Consider the following 24,267-nt stretch of genomic DNA (forward strand, 5'->3'; position numbering starts at 1 on the left):
CTCATGCTTTTTATCTGTCTATATATTTGCCCCTCTTTTTTTCCTTTCATTAAGTCAAGTGGATTCCTGCTTCCTCTCCTCTACATCTAATCATGTTCATTAGGTTTTTTTTTTATTAAATTTCATTTTTACATCCTTTTCCAAAAATGATTCTTCTCATTATTTTCATTATCCCTATTTTCTTTCTGTTTAACCTAGGCTTTCATTTTCTGATTCATGATTTCTATAATCATCGGGACTCTATCTTTTCTCTGTATTCTTCATATAATCAAATCTTTCAAGGTATCCATTTTAGGCTCTGCTTTCTAGGCATACTTGGCCACTACGTTGTAGGATTTACCACATGGATTCCCCTTTTCCATTGTGTCTTACTTTCAGCACAATGCCAATTATTGCAGATATTTAAGAGGATATAGTCCCAGCATAGGGTACTCATTGCCCAGCCTCTCCTTCCACCAATTAAATCACTGTAGAACTCTATTTCATTGACTTTCTCCTCACACACACATGTGCCTGGAAATCTCTTCCCTCTGTGCTTTCCCACTCTTTCAGGTGCCAGTTGCCCCCAGGGGTTCCAACTCATCACTTCCCAAGTCAAGTAGACTTTTCAGGCACCAAATTATCCAGACCTCATCCACTATAAAGTCTTTTTCTCCCTTCTCCCAAATGAGCATTCATCAGTTCAACTCTCTTTTACTTCCAAAGTAAAGTCTCCTTCCTTTCTCCATACCTTTTAAAACATTTTTGCCTTTCCCCTCACCCAGTTCCTTTTAGGGTTTTCTCTTTCTGGAACCACAGAAGTCACCTTCTTCTCATTGCTGATTGTTGGTTTGACCCCAGTGCATCACTCACTCTTCTCTATGCCCCTGCCCCCTTTCCCCATTTTCATTTACTCTCCCATGTTATAATGTAATCATATAAAAGAAGCATTAATCTGTGGACAGAGTGTCACTTGGTTTTATCCATAATACCCCTTGTCTTCCTTTTCACTGTTCCCTCTATCATATTTCTGCCTTTATCCCTGTCTCTTTGTGTACATTTAGAAAGAAGTGTCTTACTGGAATTTTTATTGTTAGTCTGTTGCTTTTTCTGTTTGTATTTATTTATTCCTCCTATATTTCTGTTGTCTGGGATGTTTCAGAAGCAAAATAATTTCTTTGGTTCTGGTTTTTTTCCTAAAAATGTTTCAAACTCTTCTTTTTAATTGAATATCCATATTTTATCCTGGATAGTTAGCTTAGTTTTGTGGGATAGGCCACCCTAGTCTGCATCCTGAACTCCAGTTCTCTTTGGAACACATTATTCTATTCTCTCTTCCTTTTGCTTGCTGGTGTAGAAGAGTCTTGCATTATATGAATGCCCTTTCTTTTGTATTTTAAGGTCATTTTCCTGATGGCTTGCAAAACCTATTTATGTCTGAATTGAGTTATTAAATTTAACCACTACATGTCTTAGAGGTTGCAGCCTTGGGTTGGTTTGTTTGTTTTCTGGAGGCAATTCATAAAATCTTTCAATTGGAATTTCATTCTCTATGTTCAAAAGTTTTTGGAAGTTCCCATTTATTATTTCCTTCATTATATTGTTAAGTTTTATTTTGTCCTATCATATTCTTCTGGGAGACTTATGATCCTTAAATTGTTTCTATGCATCCTGTCTTCAGGATATGTATGTTTTGCTCACATAGTGAGGATATTTTCTTTTAATGTTCTTATTTATTGTTTGTCTTCTAATTTGTCCTTCATTTCTCTGTATTTGCATTCTCAATTTATTGTTCTCCCTTTTGTTTCTTTTTTGGGCTTCTCATTGAAGATTCAAAAATTTTCTATTCTGCCCATTATTTTTGCTGTGCAGGACATAAATTCTGCTCTCATAATTCTCATTTCTCTTTTAAACCACTCAGGAATATCATATTATGGTTTCAGGTTCTTCTCAACTTTCATGTCTCCTCTATATCATTAAATGTTGAATCATTTTCCTTTATTTTACAGTATTCATAGATACCTAAACTAATTTACCAGATCTGGAAATCATATCTCTTCTGGAGGTCATGTTTTTCATGTTTATTTATGTATTTATTTATGTTCAATGTCTTTGAAATTTTTTCTTCCTGAAAGCTTCAATACTTTCTTTTTTTACCTCTTATTTTCCTCATATTTGTTATCACTTCCTGGCTCTGTCTCCTCTGATTGTGGTTTCTTTTGGGCATAGATCTCAAACATCTCAACCTCTTACCACATTGAGTAATTTATGGTTCCCCAGCCTAGGTTTCTGCCACAACTGACTTTTGAGTGGTCATACTGGCCCCAGTTCGATGCTGTGTACCTTTCCTCTGGCTTGGTGCAGTGCTGCCCAGTTCTCCACACACATAGTGTTCTGTACTAGTGACTTATTCCATTCCCTCTATTCTTCAGTTATCTGGCCTGGCAAAGTCAGTTCCTAGCCTGTTTTCTCAGCACTGCCAATACAGAGTTTTACAGCACTGGTACAGAATTGATCAAGGGAAGCTCTGATGTCATCAGAGAAATGCAAGACCATAAACAGAAATGGGCCCATCATAAGCAAAAGAGATTAAGTCCATGTAGTACAGATATGAAGTTAGAGAACCTGGATTGAAGTTCTTCTTCTAGAGCTTGCTACCATGTAGCTTTAGGTAAGTCACTTTAACTCTATATATACAGACCTCTGTTCTGCTCCTGTCATTTCTTCTGGAGTTATCAATCAAGTACAAGATTTGATTTATTCCTCTCCAAGATGAAAGAGGATGAATGAATGAATGAATTAATGACTGAAAACACATTAAGTGGTTACTATACACTGAATACTGTACTAAGTACCAAGGATACAAACAGAGAGAGCTAGACAATCCCCATTTGCAAGGAGCTCACACTCTAATTGGGAGAGGCAACACATAAAAGACAAATCAGCTTCCAGGTAGATGGAAAAGCTTATAAGTACTAAGGACCCAGGGGTGTGGCAGATCCAAGGCCTAGGAGTTATTAATTTGTATCAATAGGTCAGGTGACTATCTGAAATCCATAGAGATAGGGCAGATGGTAAGGCATGATGGTTCACTGTCTTAAGTGAAAAAACAGAGTTTATGGTTTCTATCTCTTCCAAATGGTAAGAGCAAGCAACCTGTATGTGTTCTGGGAAGCCTGGGCCCAGGGAAGAGGGAAAGGAAAGGAATGAGGAAGGGAATGTTCTCCCACTACCAGATCTGCTGGATGGAGAAGAGCACATGGTCTAAAGTTTTTTTTAACACTTTAATTTCCAGACTTCTACTCAGGTACATTTCTATGACTGCCTTGCCTGGCCTGCTCTTTCAGATGATCCCCAACTATACCTGACTTCAATCAGTACTCTTCAACCATATTCTGGAAGGCCTTCCTGACTTCTTTTTTCCACCTTCCCACTCAATTTCTGGAACAATGATCCAATCAACAAAGTCTATTCCTGGGAGGGTTGCATCAATCTACTTCCCTACCCCAATCCCTATCTCTATAACATTCCAATCACTTGTCCCTCCTAGCTCACTATTCTATAGGTGTTATTTTCCTTCAATAGAATATAAATTCCTTCAGGGCAGAGCTTGTTTGTTCTGATATTTGTATCTTCAGCTCTTAGCATAATGCAATGGTCATTCATTCATTCATTCATTCATTCATTCATTCTAGTGACTGTTATCACCAGAATGATTGCATTAGAGGAAGAATTTGTTTATTTATTTATTTATTTATTTTGTGAAACCCTGTATCTTCAGGGCATCCATATAAAGTGGTTAATGAAGTTTTACTTTTACTCCTCTAATTTGTAAGCTATTCTTAACTCTATTTAGGAGATATGCTAATGGTTCAGAAATTAGATAGAACCATAATGGACTTTCTCCTCCTCCTCCTCCTCCTCCCCTTCCTCCCTCTCCTCCCTCTCCTCCTCCTCTTCCTCCTTTTTCTTCTTTTTTTATTTTTTTAATTAATTTATTTTGATTTATCAACAATCACTTCCATATGCTTTTGAGTTTAAAATTTTCTCCCCCTCCCTCCCCACTACCCTTTCCAAGACAGCACATAATCTGATACAGGCTATACATATACATTCCTATTAAACATATTTTCACATTAGTGATGTTGTAAGTAAGAATTTGAACCAGTAGAAGGAAACACCAGAAAGAGGAAACAAAACTCAACAGAAGAAAAAAAATAGCGAATAGTATGCTTCTGTCTGCATTCAAACTCCATAGTTTTTTCTTCTTTATAGATAGCATTTTCCATAATGAGGCCTTTGGAGATGTCTTAGATCCTTGTATTGCTGGCAAGGATTAAGTCTATCAATATTAGTCATTGCACAACATGGCTATTATTGTGTACAATGTTCTCCTGGTTCTGTTCACTTCACTCAGTATCAGACCATGCAAGTCTTTCCAGGTTTTTCTGAAGTCAGCAGTCTGTTAATCTTATAGCACAATAGTATTCCATTACATTCATATACCACAACTTGCTCAGCCATTCCCCAATTGATGGGCAACCTCTCAATTTCCAATTCTTTGCCACCACAAAGAGAGCTGCTATAAATATTTTTGTACATGTAGGTCCTTTACCCATTTGTGCGATCTCTCTGGGATATAACCCTAGAAATGCTATTGCTGGGTCAAAGGTTATACACATTTTTATAGCCCTTTATACATAGTTCCAAATTGCTCTCCAAAATGGTTGGATCATTTCACAACTCCATCAACAATGCATTCTTCTTCTTGTTCTTCTTCTTCTTGTTCTTCTTCATCATCATCTTCTTCATCTTCATCTTCTTCATTTTCTTCTTCATCATTGTCTTCTTCCTCATCTTCTCCTCCTCCTCCTCCTTCTCCTCTTGCTCCTTCTATTTCTTCTTTTCTTTCTATTTTTCTTTTATCTTTTCTATTTCTTCTTTTCCTCCTCCTCCTCATTCTCCTTCTCCTACACTTTCTCCCCCCAATCCCCCTACTCCTCTTTGCTCCAATTTTCCACAAACACCAATATCTCTCCTTAATTCACATGAATATTTTCAGGCCTCTAGGGGTCAATTTAGTGTCTACTTTTTGTATTTATGCATACACATAGCCTTAGCATCTCTCTGAGCATCTATCTTTTTTTGTGTGTGTGGAGATGGGGGAGGAGTAGCAGCACTAGAATGAAGAGAGCTCATTTAGTTAAGTAATTTATCATATATTTATAGGTTTTTGTACAAATGCCCTACATGCTTGACACTAACAGCACTGAAGTTCTACTGTATGTGTATATATATATATATACACATATATATATTCCCATTTTACTATATTCCTAGAAGATCATTTGTCTTTCAGTTATGCACATAAGAAAGATTCCAAAATATCATTTAGAATTACCTGGGAGAAGTCCCACTTTGGGGATTATAGAATCTAAACAATCTGTGCATAATAATCAGGAATTAAATTCATGGATACAACGTATTTCATAGGCATTTTGGAGCATATTTAACAATCCTTTTCATCTCATCTCTCCCCCCCCCTTCTTTTTTTGGTAAACTGGGCACCCAATTTGTTTTCTATGAAATTACTCTCCAACCTCTTCAAATGTATTTCTTTCAGAGCTGTTCTCTTGGAGCAGTCATTTAGTTCTGAAAGCAGCATTCATCTGATTTTGTCTCTGCAATCACTGTTCCAGATGAGCGTATTCCCAAGGACAAATTTGAAAGCACTAATGCAGCTTTATCTGTTTGAAGTGGCTTCCTCTGTCATCAACATTCACTGAACATGAGGGCCCATGCTCTAGTGTTTGCGGTAAGTACCTCCAAGTTTTTATTCAGCTCTCACAAGAGCCCTGCACTCTGTGCTCTCAGCATCATCTTGGAAGGTGCTTTTTCCCCCCACTAAGATGGAAAGAGGACCAGAGGATAAAGGGGATAGTTACAGCTCAAGGAAAGGAAAAAAGCCATGCCATTTATTGATTCCTGTCTCTATCATTCCTCTAGGGAAGGGACTCAGACTGGTAACCACACAGCAACAAGAAGTTTGCACAAGAAACAGATGGATATAGATGGATATAGGAGATGGGGTCTTTACCTAGAAACCAGTTCTCATCTTTTTTTTTCCCTCTCACCTTTATTTCAAAATGAAGACTTTTCCTGCCTGCTAATTGGCTAACAATGAGTCACTGCCTCTTTATATTTAAAACTATCTCCAAAAAAAGACAGTCATCATTCAACAGATAGCTTAGAAATCAAGCAAACCTGGTTTTAAGTGTTGCCTCTGATTCATATTGATTTGTGACCCTGTACAAGTCACTCAACTCTTAGGCATTTCTCCAAGACCATAAGTTGCAGAGAAGATGCCAACTCCTAATAGTAGAGGAAATTTCCTTTTCTGGGATATCTCAATACTAATGAAATCACAAGTCTAGTCCCTATTACTATCTAAAATAATAGAAATAATAAAATGGAGAAATGGGATGGAATATGGGATCACATATAATGGCAAATGTTACATTATATTGTGGAACTACTAGTTACTTGTAAACCTAGGTTAATCTTCATTAAATCTTACCAATTTTCAAGTCATTTATTTTGTCCAATATATAGGATTTTTTTTGTTTTGTTTTGTTTTGTTTTGTTTGGGGTTTTTTTGGTGAGGCAATTGGGGTTAAGTGACTTGCCCAGAGTCACACAGCTAGTAAGGGTTGTGTATCTGAGGCCGGATTTGAACTCAGGTCCTCCTGACTCCACGGTTGGTGCTCTATCCACTGTGCCACCTAGCTGCCCCCTCAATATATAGTTTTTAAGTACATGCACTTCTGTCTATATTTATTCTGTGCTGAAGTCTTTCCAATTGCTAATGCCTTCAAATGACATTGCATTTTAACTATTTTGTATTTATTTATGTTTATTTTCTTTATATTCTACATATTCTTATATAGATATAATTATATATGTATTTTGGGCAGCTAGATGGATCAGTGGATAGAGCATGGGGACTAGAGTCAGGAAGACCTGAGTTCAAATCCAGCCCCAAACACTTACTACTTGTGTGACTCTGGGCAAGTCACTTAACCTCTGTTTACCTTAATACATTGGAGAAGGAAATGGCAAACTACTCCAGTGTATGCCAAGAGGTTCATGAAAAGTCAGATACCACTGAACAACAACAACAAATACGTACTTGTCTCCTTTGTTAGAATGCAAGTTTTTTGAAAGTAGAACTTGTATCATTGTTTGGATTTGTTTCCTCAATAACTATCACAAGATTTGGCATAAGTATGTGCTTAATATATGCTTAATTGATAATATGTGCCTAATTGATTTTGCTCAGGCAAAGATTTCCCAAAGTTCTGCAAACCATGACTGGGGGTCTGTGGGAAATTGCTAATACTTATGATGTTTTCCCCTAAAATGTGAAATCTATAGATCAAAAATATGTACATTTTTTCCATGTGAAAATAGATTTGATTTCCTCTAATTTTGCTCCAACTCTCCTCCATCATCCTGGGAATGTTCCCAGCTTTCCTGGCCCACAATTTTTGAGTTCTATCTGTATATTTTAAGCCCCAAAGTGCTCTCTGACCACACTAGTTTGAGAAAGCCCAAGAGGAGAAAACTTCAAATTTAGGGGCAAGATAGGAACAACTGTGGAGTAAGTTTATGGTTGGAGATGAGTTGGTGGAAAGAGCTAAAATTTCAGAAAATCCAAAAGCCAGGTGTGCTGTAATACACAGACACACAGACACACAGACACACACACACACACACACACACACACACACACTGATGTAATCCAATCACACATTCACACATACTGGGATTGTTCTGTGGTTTCACATGGAAATGTAAATTTGAAACTGTCAGGAGTATGTTCTGGGGAATTATGTATTTTTTCTGCTGCCAAAATTAAATATGTAGGCCTTTTGATTTTTGTGTGCGTTTTGGGGCTTAAGGAAATAAGGAAGGGTGCCATATGCCTGTTTCAGTTTCCCTACCTCAAATTTTTTGGCAAAGCTCAGAGATCCTGGTCTCACACTTCTCTCTCTTTTCGCACGTGTACTTTAGTTCCAACCTTCATCCTGGCTTTATGTGGAAACTGTTTCCTTTTGAATTCATTCATGCACCTCTCTCAGTGGCCCATTCTGGTTCCCTATTCCAGATGTTTCTTGAACACATGTATGAAATGCATATGATCCTAAATGGTTGTAGAATACAGCCTTTTTATTCATTCCCAGCCCTTTTCACCCTTTCTTTTTGTTTCCTGATACTGTGCTCTTTTAATGCCTGAATCCTTGGGTAATGCAATATAATATAATAAAACAACCATTGCTAACTATCATATGGTATTATGTCCTTTTCTTCTAAGGATCTCAAAGCACTTTCCAAATAGTACACTCACTCTTCCTATGTGGCAAGATGGAGTTTCACATTGGTAATTTCAACATAACTGTCATTTAGGTAAGAGTTAGAATAAGAAAATTGGTTTTACTTTGTGGTCTGAAAGAAGTTGTGGTGATGAATTATTTTAGATTTCCAAACCCATATAAATTTTGGAGGCCTTGGTGCCTTAAGGAGAAACACAGAAGGATCTATGATTCCATTAACATAAAGGACTCCTGGTGTGAGTTCTTCTACCAGTGCAAACCATAATTCTTCTCTAAGTTAGAAGAGCTATCCTTGGTAGTTTGTCTGAAGCACAGAACTTTTTTTTTTCCAATTCCAATATTACTCACTTTTAGAAACCCTAGGAAAGTAGCAATTGCCTGGTTTGGTTGAATCAAGAAAAGAAAACACCACACACAACTATATATACATATGCATACATATACACATATATGCATATACACATGCACACTCATATGCATACATATATACATATATATGCAAACATAATTTAATCAAGACCACATACCCTGACCTTTTTAGATGTGTTGCTATGAAGTAATCTTCTATACAAGTTAAAAAGTAGATAACCAAAAGGTAGCCATTCTCCTTTCCTTCCAGAATTATTTTGTCCCTGTTCTGGTTTCTGATAATACTTTCCTGTCTTGTGCTAATGTTTTTGTATTTTTTCCTTCAATTCAACAACCATTTTTCAAAATGTAATATTTTATTTTCCCCCAATTACATGTAGAAATAATTTTACATTTGTTTTTTAAAATTTTTTGAATTCCAAATATGCTCCCTGCTTTCTTCCCCTCTCCCCTCATTGAGAAGGCAAGCAATTTTATATAAATTATACATGTGCAGTCATGCAAAACTAATTTCTATATTAGTCATATTGTACGAGAAAACACAGACCAACAAAAACAAGAAAAATAAAGAAAAAGTATGATCTGCATTCAGGCTCTGTCATTTCCTTTCTCTAGAAATGGATGACATTTTTCATCATAAGTCCTTTGGGGGGGCAGCTAGGTGGTGCAGTGGACAGAGCACCGGCCCTGAAGTCAGGAGGACCTGAGTTCAAATCCAGCGTCAGACCAAACACTTGGCACTTACCAGCTATGTGACCCTGGCCAAGTCACTTAACCCCAATTGTCTAAAAAAAAAAATAAGTCCTTTGGAATTGTCTTGGATCATTGTACAGTTGTGAATAGCTAAGTCATTCACAGTTGATTATCATACAAATAACTGTTACTGTATACAATGTCTCTGCTCCTTTTGCTTTGTATCAGTTCATGGAAGCATACGTTTTTCTGACAGCATCCTGCTTGTCATTTCTTGTAGTACAACAATATTTTTGTCACAATTATATAACACAACTTGTTCAGCCATTCCCCAATTGATGGATATCCCCTCAATTTCCACTTCTTTGCCACCACTAAAAGACCCACTGTAAATATTTGTGTATACAGAGATCCTTTTCCTTTTTTTATCTTTTTGGTATACAGACTTAGTAGTGCTATTACTTGGTAAAAGGACATGCTTGGTTTTATAGCCCTTTGGGCATAGTTCCAAATTGCTCTCCAAAATATCAATAACCATTCATTAAACATACAGTGTGCACAAGGCATTGTGCTAAATGCTATGGATACAAAGAATCAGCAAAATCTGAAATAAATAGTATCTGAGTGTGGCAGCTAGGTGGTACAGTGGATAGAGCACTGGCCCTGAAGGCAGGAGGACCTGAGTTCAAATCCAGCCCCAGATCAAACACTTGACACTTACTAGTTGGCGACCCTGAGCAAGTCACTTAACCCCAATTGCCAAAAAAAAAAAAATAAGAAACAGAAATAGTATCTGACCTCAGAGAGTTTACATTCTACTTACATATTTGCCTTAATTTTTTAAGGAAACTAGAAGATAAGAACATTATATCAATAAACATTAGATCTGTCTTCTGTGTGTACTTAATAATAAAATAATCAAGTGAATCTATAATCTCCTAGTGGGTGTTCTTGCTAATGATATTGATCACAGTATTAACATGCCCTATGGTCTTGCGCATCTCTTATCCCTGTCATCCTATCAGTTCACCACAAGGGTTCCACATAAAGCCTTGTGTGTATGTATTGTTTTCTCTTGCCATCTTGAGGATACTAGTGGAACATATGGGTTCTACATGACTTAACTCTCACTCTTTTCATGTGGGTAATCTATTTTCTTTTTCAGTCATAATTTCCTTGATGACATCTTTGAAGAAGGTTCTCCTTCACATCTTTCTGTTTGATTCTCATAGCCTGTTGATCCATACCATAAACTTTTCCATAGCCTTGTGAGTAATATTCATTTTCATTTCTTCAGAGCTTGATTGCATTTTTCTATGACTCAAAACCATATAGCAGCAGAGGTGGAATATTAATACTAATATTTAGAACTCTTTTTAAAGGGAGATACTGGGGACCTTAAGAAAATACCATAATTTCCTAAAGGCAACCTGGCTTAATTCTTCTCAATTCATTTTAGTATATGTCTAATTTCTCTCCCTCCCTAGATAGGCATTCCCTATCTAGTCTTTTTTTCTTCCTGGGTAGATGGTGAGGCCAAGTTCTTTTGACTGTTTAAGTATCCAATTAAAGATGATCTGCAAGGTTCTAGTGCTTTTTTGAAAACAGTACAGCATCATACATAAACAGAAGTATCTGGAGGATGGCAGCAATGCAGGATCTATAGGAAATCCATATTTCACCTTGGCTCTGTGCTGGATCTCCACCATGACAGAAATGAGCATGGATAGCATATATTTTCCATATCTAATTCTTACCCTAAATTAATGGTTAAAAGGCCATTGAATAAGATTATATTAAAGATTGAGTATAATTCTGACATATGCATAGGAGATATGTTGTTCGAAGAAAGACCTTAAGGTAGCATTTTGTTTACCAAATCAATTTTTTTTTTATATTCAAGAGACATTAAGCACATTGGGATCTTACATTTTTTTTTTACATTTTTATGACACGAAAATTTCAAGTAGATGAGAAAATCAGTACATGAGTTGATAGTTGTTGATTTTTCTCTCCATCACCTTTTTTTAATAGTAGTATTATACAATAAAAATGGGAGTATTGATCTAAAACTTGTGAGGACCTTAGGGGTCATTTCATCCAACTCCTTATTTTACAGATGAGAAAGAAAAGCTAAGTGACTTGTCCACAAGTTATATAGGTAGCAAATAGCAGAGCTAGGTAGCTCAATGGGTAGAATGCTGGGCCTGGAATCAGAAAGACTCATCTTCTCCTCATCTTCAAACCTGTCCTCAAACAATTACCAACTATGTGACCCTGGGCATGTCACTTAACCCTGTTGCCTCAGTTCCTCATCTATAAAATGAGCTGGAGAACTAAATGGCAAACCACTCTAGTTTCTTTGCCAAGAAAACCTCAAATAGGGTTACAAAGAGTCAGACACAACTGAACAACAAAATAGTAGAGTGAGGATTTGTCCTTAAATTAGTTGCTCCAAGTTCAGCACTTAGTGTAATAAGGCAAACTCTTTTTTTTTCTTCTTGCTTTCAACATCTTTTCTTCCTTGGGATAACTTAAGAAGCAATATATCAATGCCTTTACATTTGTGTCACTTTAATCATGGAGCTCATCCTGTTACCCTTGGTCTAATTTCAGTCATTTTCCCACATTTGTTCTCTTCAGTGCCATCAGGACATCTGAGACTGTGATATTAGAGTATAAGTTTAGCAGCTCCACTGTCTTTGATGGTGTTTGTTAACTTTAAAAAAATTGCAGATTTTTTGCCCATCATTCTGTTTATTTTCCTCCTTCTAATGTCATGCTTCAATGTCCTCAATAGAATTTTTCAGAGCCTCCACTCAAGCTTTCTTTAAACTAGGTTTTCCTACCACCATTACTCTCTGCTTTATGAGCAGATAGTACTCATAATCTTCCACTGTACTTTTCTTTAAGATTTTACAAATAAATATATATTCTGAACTTGTGTTGCTCTTGACTGTCAAATAGCTCCACATGGCAAGTAAGTCAACAAATCTCACAAAATGATGATTTTTCCATGAGCAATTGTAATGCCATATAGATGACAATAGAACCTCATGTATTAACTTTTCCTGAGAAATAAACAATTCCTGGAAGAAAATTAGGGAGACAGAGAAGATATATTTATGCTTTTTTATGTTATGAAGGCTATCATCTACCTTTCAAGTCTTATTTAGCATCATTCCCTTCATGAATTCTTCATTCCAGTCAAACTGTCGTACTTGTTCATCCTTAAGCCTAACAATTTATCTCCTTTGTCCATGCCTTTGCACATATGATTCCCATGCCTGGAAAGTATGACATCCTCACCTTTACTTCCTATGATATAACTCAGGTTCAAACTCCTCCATCAAATCTTTTCTGATTAGCCCAGTAGTCAAGGCTATTTTCTTCTCAAAAATTACTATCCATTCTACCACCTAGTTACCCCATGAAACAAATACTCTGTGTGTATGTGCATATTTCCCCCAATGGAATGTAAGCTTCTGGAGGAAGGCTGCTTCTTTTGTTGTTCTCTTTATACCTCCAGTGTCTAACACAATCCTTTACACATAATATGTTCTTAATAAATGTCTATTGAGTTGAATTGGACTGAATTGAATGAAAAAAAAAACCTATCTATTAAGTGTTTTCATATCTTAATACATACTGGAAGAATTTGGATCAATAGGTATAGTCAATTTCTTCTCCCTAATTTTTCTAATACTCTGATGAATCCTCTTGTTTCCAGATATCTATTAAGTGTTTTCACATCTTAATACATACTGGAAGAATTTGGATCAATAGGTGTAGTCAATTTCTTCTCCCTAATTTTTCTAATACTCTGATGAATTCTCTTGTTTCCAGATTCTCCATCAGTATAAAGAGTTTGTCTGAAACACTTGCATTAGTAGTTAATAATTTCAAGTACTCTATTTTTTCCTAGTTGTAGTGATATTTCTTCCCTCTTAAGAAGAACAGAATCTCAAGAGTAGTTTCAAAGCATGCCTAAGTCTAAAATAGTAAGAGAGACTCTCCAAATGAATGACATAACAACAATAAAAATGATGTATTTTTAAAAATATTAAATAAAATCATTCTTTAAAGGAGCTTGGAGCACTTCTCTAAAAAATAGTTTTCACCACAGGGAATATGTGTATCTATCTTACTGCTCTATTGTAAGAGGACCCTTAATTATAATGGCAAGGATAGTCCCAGTGAATAAAACCAATGGCTAAGCGGTATGTTCCTTCATTTAATATAAGAAACAAATGAATAAAAAAGTGTTACTTTGAATCTTATTTTCCCCAATGCATCAAGTTTTTCTTTATCATATTAACTCTTCAAGTCAGTAGAGTACAAGTATCCATATTGTGCAAAGATGATGGTATTCATCCGGTTCCAGGATGATAGGCTTTTTGAGCTATTTTTTTTCATACTAGTGAAAGGTTTTACATTGAGGCATCATCCGAACAGTAGCATATACATTGATGGATGATAGGGAAGGATCACGTATGCAGACTCAGCATGTGCATATGTGGCTAGGAAATTTTTTTTTCCTTTTTTTGCAAAGGCAAGTGGGTAGCTGACTTGTAATCCTCACTTCATTAGCATCACACTCTAATCCAAGGCTCATCAAACATCTTTGGTCTGCACATCACTCAAAAATGGAAACTACCAGTCTTGTGTGCTCCTTCTTGCCATGACAAAAGGAAACAAAATGATCATTACACTAAAATTATATATGAAACCACTACTCATGAGTCAAATTGCCAAGGAGATATGCTATTTTTAAAAATCAAACTGTACTTGCTAGGATTTGTGACTTCATTTATATAGGGAATCCCTAGAGAGGAAATTCTCTCTATTAATACAGGTTGGTACTGCCTCTGCTTGTTACAGTCATAGAGCAAAGGCTTTTAACCTGTGATCTGTGAACTATTTTTAAAAAATACTCTGATAACTATATTGCAAAATAATTTATTTCCTTTTCAATTCTATTTTTATTTTATTTTAAACATTAAAAATTATTCTTCTAAGAAGGGGTTCATAGGCTTCACCAGACTGCTAAAGGAGTTCAGGATTCGCAAAAGGTGAAGAAGCCCCATCTTAAGGAATCTCCAGAGACATTGAAACGAATGGCTTACCTAGAGTCCCTGGGCAGTATGTGTTAGGGTGAGCACTTGTATCCAGCTATTCTCTGAGTCCTAGGCCAACTGTCAATCTGCTACAGAAATATTAATTACTAAATGTATAGCTCACATTTACATTGTTTTTGTTGTTGTCTGTCCATTTTTGAAGAGGACTAATGACATCGCAGAATGATGTCTTGACTAGTGCATGAATTGGATGTAAGTGAGATAGAGTTGCACCAAGTTATCAGCATTGCTTTCTCTTTCAGGGTCATCAGAGTCCATGGGCAAGACAAAAGTCAGGATGACTGGAAATGATCTGGGATGCAATGGATGACCTTGGTGTCTTCAGTGTCTGATCAAGCTCTAAGCACTCCATAGCACCTGCTTCAGCCACTTTCATGGCCATTGAAATAAATTGTTTTCATTTACCCATTCTGCTGGAGGAAATGTTCACATGCTTGGGGTAGACATATCCCTAACTCACCAGTGGGTTTGTGGCCCATCAGTTACCCTCAACTTGGGTTAGCCTACCTGCAGAGACAGTTTACTGTGTGCTACAGATTCTTGGAGCCACAGGTGAGATTTGAGTGAAGGTGGAAACCAAAGGTGTATGAGTAGCCCTGAAAAGGGCTCAGCAAGCCCCTACACCAGAGGTTCTTGAACAGCCATACAGCCCACATATAGCATGTTAATGTTTGCAAAGAACTTTACATAAATCATTTCATCTTCACAACAATGCTGCTATGTAGGAACTATTACTATCCATATTTTACAGAAGAGGAATTTGAGGCTCAGAGAAGTTATGACTTGGAAAGGTTCATACAGTTAGTAAATTTCAGAGGCAGTATTGGAATCCAAGTCTTCCTTGCTGCAAGTCTGGTAATCTACCCACTTTGCCACGCTACCCTTTGATTACCATAAGTCAAGTACCTCTCCTAAATCATATCCTGTTGCCTTATGAAGCTTAGAAGAGACCTTAGATTCTAGAAGAGTGAGAGAACCACACAGTCTGGCAGTTTCTACCAAGTTGGAAAGGCATCAAGGGTAAACCTCAGGACCTAAAGTAAATCTGACATCTGAGGACCTGCATATATCTATTGGGAAGGCTCATCAAAAGTGATCTAGCCATCAAGTAGTCAATTGATTTTATTGTTGGTTTTTTAATAATAAAAAAAAAACAACTCATGAATACCATCTAAGGTATTAAAAGGGTTCAATTTTTGTTAATGAGACACACTGATATGGGGAAACAAATAAACACTACTCTTTTGAACTAAATCATAGATTTTATAGAGAGAACTGGGAAGGTAACTTGGAAACTAGCTAGTCCAGCCTCATTATTGTGTAGATAAGAAAAACAAGACCCAGGGGAAATGACTTGCCCAAGGTCAAAAAGGTAATTAAATATCAGAGGAAGGCTTTGAACCCGAGTTCCTTTACTCTAGACCTAGAGTCTATTCTATTCCTATTAGAGTCCTTTGATTGTACCGCAGTTTCATTTGTTCTCCATTCTTTGAAACATTTTACAAAGGGGTTACTTTGTGTTCTGGCCATGCTTTTGTAATACAGGCAGACTCCAGTTTATGTATGATTGATGTTGAAAAATTCATTTGTGAGTTGACTGTTTAAAACTCAGAACATATTTTCCCAGGGAAACAATGCTATATTGGGTGGCTTACAACAGCCTGCCAATAGAAACCAACAACTAAACATTCCCTTGCTGTCCGGTTTCTGAGATAGGGGGCTATTCTGTACTAAAGGGAAGGAAGAGCAGGAAAGGGAGTTGTCTTTCTCTTTCCTGGGCACAGATTCACCCATAGTAGAAACTTCCAAAATGACAGAAGTTTGTCTTTGGCACCCTCCCTATTCTCTTTCTGGGCCCCCTTGTACCTTCTAATGCACCCTCTTCTTTCCAGGATCTAAGTCATCTAGGTATCTCATGCTATCTCAAGTCTTTCTGCTGCAATCTTTCCCCTGGACCTGTGTTACACTCAAGTGCTCCATGCTTTAAAATGATCTTCCTTTTCCATTCCACCCCAAACTCTCCTTCATAAGGTTGTCAGAGGCAAGCAATCTATCTGAATGCAGCAATTCTCTAAAAGCTCCATTTTTCTCCTCAAGAAGTGGGATGGCAAAGGAAGTAAATATCAGGGAGAATGTGGGAGGGAGCAGTGAAAGGGAAAACAAAGGGGCCTCAGGACAAGTCCAAAGCTGGTTTGTATGGAACATATGTAAATCAAGAACTATCTCCAGAGCTGAATTGCTGGTAATTTCCCTTTTTAAAGATGCATATATTGACCAGAGATATGGATAATCAGACATAGATTATATAAAACATTAACTACTCTCAACTCTAAACTCTAATTAACTTTATTCTTAACCTCATTTTAGTCCCCCCCCATTTTCCTTCTGTGAAATTTCAAGCTGTTAATAGCATAATATTGCTACCACCTTTGTTTGCAAGATATGTCATTTTCAAACTTTAATATCTGAAAAATTACCATAGGGGAATTTCATTAGCCACATGGCTCTCATTAACAAAAAATAATAAGTTACTGAAATTCTCTACAGAGCATACATACACACATATGTGTGTGTATGTGTGTCACACATGTGTATATTGTGTATATATGTATATATACATGTGTGTGTGTATGTGTGTGTGTGTGTCAACATAAGAACATCCTTTTCTCCTTCCTCTCCCCACCCCACCAACTTTTTGGTTTATTTTTCAGTTCTTCTAAGTAATATCAGAAAGTGCCCCACAGCAGAGGAATGCCATGGACCTTTTCCTTTTTGGGCTCTTCATGCCTAATGAAACTACATTTCTATTTCCTTCCAGTCAAAATCTAGGAGTATGGGGATGGTGGTATTGACATTTTTGGATTATATGGGCAGGGTTGAGGGGTTGCAGAGAAGAAAGTAAGGGAATTCATATGCTATATAATGGTGAGGAATGTAGGGAGTAGAAGACTCAGGTAAGCATAGGTTTCATAAATATAAAAAAAATCAAAGTAAGAAAATTATTTTTCTCTAGACCTAAAGACAGCTGCTGCCTGCTGGAACTGGAGTAAAGAAGATCTGAATTCAAATGAAGCCTCAGGCACTTACTAGCTGTGTGACTCTTGGAAAGCCATTTAACTTCTGCCTTCCTCAGTTTCCTCATCTGTAAAATAGTGGCAATAAAAGCACCTACCAGTCAAGTTTGTTGTGAGAATAAAATAAGATAATTTTTTTAGTGCCTTCCACACCTTAAAGCTCTATATAAATGTCATTATTACTGTTGTTATCATCATCATTGTTATTACTATTTCCTCACCAGTATCTTATCTTCCCACGCAGTACCAGCAAGGCAGGTCTATAAAAGAGCATCCCCATTTAATGAATTGAATATATATTCAAACTATGCAATATTCTCATTGAGTGCTGCAGGCCGAGGTGAAACAATGATCAGTTCCTTTATGTGTCATACAGTGTCCGTGGTTTTGGACTCCAGAAACCCTGGAGGTTTGAGGTTTTTGTGTCTGTTTAGTTACTTATTCTCCATACTCCACTTGCACTGCCCCTCTCTACAAACAGCCAGTTCTTAACTGGCAGGTTTTCGAGAACATAAATGTGAGAAGAGCTTTACAAGGCCTCTCCTCTACCTTGGCTCACATAGCTCAATGAACTGTTTTATCAGCCAGAACACTAGCTCTGGCTTGGCCAGTTACTGATGCTGTAATCATAACCTTTGAAATGTCTGAGTGAGTAAACAGAGGTTCCTTTGGCAGAAGTATATAGCGTAACCATTTCTTTTCTCAGGAAGGCATAGAGAAAATACCCTAATGTCTCTGAGATGAATATATAATAAAATAGGCAGTAAGGCAAAGTAACAAGCACTTAGGCGAAGTAGTAGGGCCCATAGAAGACTAGGCTTGGATTCAGGAAACTCTGAGTTCAAAATTGTCCTCAGACACTTACTAGTTATGTGACCCGAGCATGTCATTTAATTTTCGCTCTCTCATTTTCAATTTCCTTCTCCATAAAATGGTGATAATATCACAGCACCTGTCTTAAAGGGTTGTTTTGAGGATCAAATGTGTTAACATCTGTAAAGTACAACAACAACAAAGTACTTTACAAACTTTAACGTGCTACATAACTGCTATTACTATGGTTATGATTATTATAGAGCTTGCTTTGTGCTAGGCACTGTGCTAATCACTGGGGTTAGAAATATAAGCAAAAAAGGAAGACAGAACATTCCTAATTCAAGGAACTTAAAGTCTAATAGGGGAAAACAACAGGCAGCAGAGAGCAGGAAAATGGTGGGAGAAAAGTGGGGGAATTATGTCAAATCTAGAAAGCCACAAGCAGAGAGAGAGGTAGTAAGAAATGAGGATTGCTGGGCTTGGGCTCCTCTTCAGAATAAAAACCCAATGAGGAACTCACAGATAGGAGAAAACTGGAATAGAGGAAAGATGTTCCAGGGTGCAGAGGTTGCATGGAATAATGGATGTTCCAGAGTGAACAAGTCCCAGGTGCTGAGGGAAGATTCACAGAGGCAAATGAGACATGGTGCCAAAAAATGGGAAGTCAGAAGTAGAGATGGAAGGAGAAAAAGACCTGTTTCTCTTCTCCATCCACCCCATCAGGCTGTATTTAAAAGCAAATGTATTAAGAGGCAATATGGTAGTAAATAGAAAGTTGCCCTTGGAGACGGGAAGACCTGGGTTCATTCTTGCCTCTAACTCGAACTAGACAAGTTGTTTAACTGGCCCTCAGGCAAGAAGTTGTAGAGCAGGTACTAATTAATCAATGGCAGAGGGAGTTTCTTCTCCAGGAATTTTCTATGTAAATGAGCTCACAGCTCTAATACAAAAACAAACAAAACAAAACAAATGAATTGTAACTTTAATTACAAATGTTTCTTTCTAGCTCCTAGTTAAATTGGACCTAGTGGCTAATATGCCATTTTGGAAAGCAGATGATTCTAAATGGAATATTGCTTCATTGAATAAATATTGAACTGAATTGCATTAATGGTAGTCCCATCCATTCTTCTTACTTTGCTGCTGCTACTGCTGCTATAACCACTGGTTTCTGGGTCTTGTCATACATAAATCTGCCTTTCTCTCCAAGGGGGATGATCCTTGTGAGCAGCCAACTGGACCGAGATACACAAAGGCAGACACAAGCCTCTAATACTCCCAGGAAGAGAAATTGTTTAAAGGAGGAGGCACTGTGAGATCTCATGCTCTTGCCTGAAATGATTCAATAAATAATGTTAACCCAGCTATTTTGTCTGTACATAATAATATGGTTTACGAGCCTTGCTTCTGAACTATGGCATGTGGTAAAGTCTAGCTGTCTCACCAGTCAGAAACATTCCACGTGAGGAGTTAAAATGTTTACCTGGAATATTCAACTATATTGCCTTTATTAGATAAAGCAACAAATAAAAGCCACAAGAAAAGGAAGATAATGCATTTTCCACTCTTTACCAAAACAGCAGTATGGAACAGTGTATAGAAGTCTGGCCTTGGAGTCAGGAAGTTCTGGGTTCAAGATCTGCCTATGACATACACTGTCTATGAAATCCTGGGCTGGTCACTTACCTTTTAGTGCCCCTGGAAAAAGCTAAAAAGACTGTAAATTGCAGAGAAGGTGCAGATCTGCATGGGTAAAGGGAGCTTCCTTGTTGGAATAACAACAATAATATTAATGATGATGATAATAATCATAATTAGCAATTATATAGTACTTAGTATATGCAAGACACTGGGCTAAGTACTTTAAAATTGTTATCTCATTTGATCCTCACAATAACCCTGGAAGGTAGGTGCCATTATTATTCTTACCATATTTATGAGGAAACTGAGGTAAATAGGGGCTAAGTGATTTGCCCAGGGTCACATAGTAAATGTTTGAGGCCAGATTGACACTCAGGTCTTCCTAACTCCAAGCCAGGTAGTCTATCCATTGTATCAGCTAGCTGTCCATTGGAAGTTCCTTACACCAAAGAAATCGCAGGTCAAAAGAAAATATTGAGAGTTTACCTGATACCAATTCTAGATGCCCACATTAACTCATCTTAACCTGTTAATTAAGATTTTTTTTGTTTCCTATACAACATTTTAGGATCAAGAGCTAGAAGAGACCTCAGAAAAGATCCACTAATGTAAAGATACAGAAAATGAGAGCATAAAGTGCCTTACATGAGGCTCCACAGGTAGTCATCATCAGAGACAGAATACAAGTGCAAAGGTCTGTGACCCCCAAAACCGATGGTCTTTCTACCATGTCATAGCAGATCACACCCTTGGCATGGAATGATCCCAGTGGGAAGAACCAAGAGTCTCTCTAGTCATGTCCACACCTAAGGAAGAATCCCTTCTGCAAAAAAGCCATCATGCAGGTTCTTGCCTCTGCTTAAAGATATTCATTGCTTGGAAAGTCACAACATCCTGAGACAACCATTCCAATTTGAGAGCCCTCTAAGTGTTAAGAAGTTTATACTTACTGCCTCTTTTCAGCTTCCAACCATTGTTCCATCTTCTGTCCTCTGAGACCAAGCATAATTTCCTTAGCACTACATTCTTCTATATACTTGAAGACAACCATCATACACTGTCCCCATTACCAAGTCTTCTTTTCTCCAAGCTAAATGCCCTCAGTTTTTTCAACAGATCGTAAGAGCTTAACTTTAGAACATGAAGGACTCTTCAAAGTCATATAGGTCAAATCCCTACTTTTACAGATGAAACAGATGCCCAGTTTGATATCCAAAGAGGTTCTGTGTTTTAATTTTTAATTTTCTTGTTGTTGTTAGGAAGAAATTTTAAAAGTATATTTATCCCCATGTGAATTGGAATCTTGTTCAATTCCATTATAATATTCTTAGATTATTTAGTCTTCATTTGTCCTAAATGTAAGTCAAAAAAAGTTCACCCAATCTTTTCTTTTTTAGGAGCAGGTTTGGTCATTGGTCTAACTCACATCTATAATGCTAAAAGCTAACACAGCATTTATAATTTTAAATAGATGGATGCAATGGGTTTTCTTTCTTCCTATCCTCACCTAGGTTAGAACATCTATAAACAGGTAACACAAAAAAATTGTTTTTACCAATGATGAAAAGATGCTAAAACCGATTAAGAATAAAAGGGAAGCTTCCTTGAAAGACTGATTGGCCCGTATTCTACTTTACCAAAAAGCCTCCTTTCACGCAGGTTTTAAATAAAATATCTTTTGATAAAAGAAAGATAGTCTTAGGGCCAGGAAGTCTAATCCATTCACCACCCCCTTCCTTATCGATTCTGACATAGTGCTCCCCACCTCAGACCAGTTCTTTTATTTCCTTCTCTTCTTTTCACATTTTCAGCTCTGCCCCAAATTGCCGCTAATCTACAGAAGAGCACAGCTTGGTATGTCAGTCTTGAAAGTGCTGCATGCCAAAGAATTCACACCAGGAATCAAGTCACTGCCAGCCAGAGAGTAAGTTTCTTTCCTTAACCTCTAAAGGGCTCTGCGGATTTGGCTTTCAAATGTCACTTCCTTAGAGGAGAGTTTGCTCTCAAAAACTTGGAGGAGGAGCTGAAATATGGCTCTGAGCCAGATTCTAGTTTAGAACATTCTCATTCCTGCTTTTTCCATATTACAATGACAACAAGTAAGTGAATTCTTGCTCACATTGGAAGACTTTGGGCAGGACCCAATCTATCTAAGCCTCAATTTCTTTATATGTAAATTGACAATAACAATCCTTCATTCAACAGGTGTTTGTTAAATACCTATTATGTGCCAGGCATTTGGGATACAAAGACTAAAACAAGAAATGAATCTATCCTCTGGGAGTTTACTCTCTATTGTAATAGGTACATAGAAAAGTAAATACAAATAAATCAGGTGGGGAGAGCAGTAGGTCATGGAGGGTGAATTGGCATCAGGATACTCCTTGAGGAAGATGATTCGTGCTTAAACTGAGCCTTGAAGGGAGTCAGAGATTTAAGAGAGGGTGAGGACAGGATCTATTCCAGACATAGGAGATACCCTATGCAAAGCAAGGATGTAAAGACAAGATAAAATGGCCTCTATGGGGAATAACGAGGAGGTCAGTTTGGCAAAAAACATATGGTCTCATAAATTTTCTGAGAGGATCAAAGGAAATATGAAGTACTTTGTAAATCAACACATTATGAAATGTAAATTATTATTATAATTAGATGTCAACATTCCAAACATCTGTGATTTCATTAATGTGGGTAATTATCAGAGAATTGAGTTGGAAGGGACTTAGTTGCTAAATAGCCCAACCTTTCATTTTACAGAAGAGGAAACCAAGGCCCAGAGAGATGAAATGATTTACCCAAGGCAACAAAACTCAGGAGCAAATAGAAGTGGCATTGAACATGGGTCTTCTGATTCCAAGTCTATTGCTCTATTTCCTATATTATACTCCCTTTCCAACATTAATAATAACCTATAGTATGATTATAATAAACTTACCTCAACTAAAGTTGAAAATAATGCCTTGTGGTAGCATGGAGGTTACTCTGGTTTCCCAGAGAATATATCTATGTAGTAGAAACTCTAGCAGGACTTACCAAGTTGGAAAAGGCTCCATCATAAGATCACAAATTTAGGGTTGGAGGGGACATTAGAGGCTCTCAAGCCCACCCATCTCCATTTTACAAGTGAAGAAACTGAGGCACAGAGAATTTAAGTGATTTGACCAGAATCAAATAGCACCTCAATGTCTGAGGCAGTGTTTGAACCCAAATCTTTCTGACACCAAGGTCAGTATCCTATTCCCTATCCAGGGGTGGGAAACCTGTGGCCTTGAGGCCACACATGACCTTGTAGGTCTTCAAGTGCAGCCCTTTGACTGAATCCAAACTTCACAGAACAAATCCCCTTTATAAAAGGACTTGTTCTGTAAAACTTGTATTCAGTCAAAATGATGAGGTCTAGAGGTCTGGGGTGCTGGAAACCCCGAGATCATGACGTGGGCCCTGCCTAAATGAATTCAACCCAAATCTTTTTCCAGCCAGAGAAAAAAGTTTATTAGAGATAAAACATATAGGCCAGACTCTTAAGGAATCTGAACATTAGTAACGCCCATAGGAACGAGGGTGCATGAGAGAGTCTCAGCCTTTTGGGCATAAGAAAGTCTCAACCTTTGAATGAGGGCTAGGGTGGATCTTATATACACTGAAGTAACTTTGGGTGGCCAGAGGAGGGAGCTGGGAAAAGGTTCTAGGTGAGAATTTTGATTGAAAGGTCTGAGAGATTGAATAGACAATGGGAATAGATAATGAAGGAAACTGGAGGAAGAAGCTTGAAAGGCATCTGTATAAGATCAAAAGGTGGGGCTGGGGCTTTCAAAGGGAGATAAGGAACCAGAGACCAGAGTAAAAAAAGTTTAAGGGTTTTCTGGGGCCCATAGACAAATGGGAGCCAAATTCCTCCGCTTCTAAAACTGAATGATGGGCCCATACCCCATCAAAAAGGCCACACCCAAGGACCTAGAAGGCCACGTGGGGCCTCGAGGCCACATGTTCTCCACCCCTGTACACTATACTGAGGCTCAATCAAGAATGTGCTGGGAAATGTCAAGCCTAGCTAGGCCCATTACCAGGTTGGGCTCAGGGTGTCCATTTCTTCCTTACTTCCTCCCTTCCTCCCTTCCTTTCTTTCTTTCTTTCTTTCTTTCTTTCTTTCTTTCTTTCTTTCTT

This window comes from Vombatus ursinus, unplaced genomic scaffold (genome assembly GCF_900497805.2).
Source record: "Vombatus ursinus unplaced genomic scaffold, bare-nosed wombat genome assembly UNPS02014832.1, whole genome shotgun sequence".
Taxonomy (NCBI): Eukaryota; Metazoa; Chordata; class Mammalia; order Diprotodontia; family Vombatidae; genus Vombatus; species Vombatus ursinus.